Consider the following 2,243-nt stretch of genomic DNA (forward strand, 5'->3'; position numbering starts at 1 on the left):
TTACATTAAATAAATATATCACACCACCCCATTATATTTTGTCCCCCATGCCTAACATAAACAAATACAAGATTCCCCCACACTAAAATTTGTCTTGTCCCCCCTTTATATTAAATAACTATATCACAACCCACCCCATTTCATTTTGTCCCCCATGCTTCACATAAAAAATTACAAAATGTACAATTCCTAAACTACCCCTCCGACCTTATTGCAATTACTATTTTACCCCCAAACGTACTGCGATTTACCAAATTACCCCATCAGCTATAACAAATCAATTAATCAAACTTAACCAAAATATAGACAATATGATCAATTTCTAACAATGTTCAAACAACGAATCACATGAACATGATTTCTTCAATATTTCAACAACAAATCACATGAACACAAATTGAACAACAAAGAACAACTAAAATTTAATTGAACAATATTTTAGCAACAAACAAACCTATTTTTCGATTCAACAACAACAACAACAAACAAGTATAATTTCTAAATTCAATAATATTGAACTTAAAATCAACCCAAACAACATTACAACCAACAATTCCTATACTAAACTTAAACAAGATTATGAGACAAATTCAAGAAATAATCATAAATGATAAACAAGAAATCAAACTATACAAATTTCGGATTCAAGATCAACCAAACAAAGTATGAACATGAATGAAAATATTCAATAACAATAACAAACAAACTTTGTTCAAACTTCGAATTAAACTTAAACAAAACAAATAAACATATTCAAATCACTAATCTTCAAATAATCAACTAATCTTTCTTAAATTAAATCCAACAAAACTTATAACAAAGATGCATGATCCAAAAATTAAAACCAAAACATAACTTCGCATTAAATTACTAAATTAAAAACGAACTTCAAACAAGATGAAAACGAACTAAATCTATATTAACAACAAACAACGGATTTGAACAATTTAAACTAATACCTTTCTATATTAAAACTAAACTAACAATTCCTTTTTACAAAAATAAATAAAATTAACATGAAATAAACTGAAAAACAATTAATTAAATTTTCATTTGAATCTGAAAATTAAACCAACAAAACACATGAACAAACTAAAAAAATTAATTCAACGATGAACAAAACAAGAATGTTAAACCCAAATCTTAAACCCACTAACCGGATCGAAACGACGATCGAAGAAGATGGTCGTTTGGCGTCGTTTGAAGACGACGCAGCAGCTACAGTAGCAGTTCCAGGAGCAGCAGCGGGCAGCAGCAAAACGCAGCAGTGGGCAGCAGCAAAACGCAGCAGTGGCGGACAGCAACGTCTCCAAGACTGTTGCTTCTTCTTCTTCTTCTTCACCTCATGTTGCTCGTTGGTTTTCTGTCCAGCGGCGACGAGGTGGTTTCGAATCAGCTGCTAGACGAGCAGCAGCAGTAGAAGAAGCAGACGATGCAGCAGCGGGCAGCAACAGTAGAAGAAGTAAATGCAACAGCAGCAGGAGAAGCAACTACGGGCAGCAATGGTGGAGGAGAAGTTGCTCGACGAACTTGAAAAACGCAGCCATGGCGGCGATGGGATGTCGTGGGGGTGAGGGTGGCTGTGTTGTGTGTGTGTTGATGTGAGGGGGGCAGGGGTGTGAGGGGAAGGGCTGCCATGGGAGGAGCTTGGGGTAGGAGAAGAAAAAGAGGAAGAAGAAGAGGGGGCGGATGGGTAGTGTAGGGTTTTCTTCTTTTTTTGCTTTGTTTTTTTGTTTTTTTTTGTTTTTGTAAAAATGAAAAAATGAAAATGAAGAGGGGGAGTTTGGTTATGGACTGGGTCGACCCAGTTCGAAATGGACTGGGTCGTTTGGGAAGATTGGGCCATTTTTTGGGCATGTGGCTTGAAATCGAAGAAGAGGCCCAATTCCGACTTTCTTTATATTTTCGCTCTCTTTTCTTCTTTTATTTTTTTAAAACTAAATTATAAAAATACTTAAACTATTATTAAGAACTAAATTAAGTTATAAAAGCGCAAATTAACTCCAAATAACAATTAACGCACAATTAAGTAATAATTAAGCATAAAATTGTATATTTGGACATTAAATGCTAAAAATGCAAACGATGCCTATTTTTGTAATTTTTATTTTTTTGTAAAACAAACTTAGTTACTAACAATTGTATAATTAAATCCTACATGTGAAATGCGACATATTTTTGTATTTTTTATTAATTTAGCAAATAAACATGCACAAACAAATACAAATAATTATTCAAAATAT

Source organism: Nicotiana sylvestris, chromosome 1 (assembly GCF_000393655.2).
Source record: "Nicotiana sylvestris chromosome 1, ASM39365v2, whole genome shotgun sequence".
NCBI lineage: Eukaryota > Viridiplantae > Streptophyta > Magnoliopsida > Solanales > Solanaceae > Nicotiana > Nicotiana sylvestris.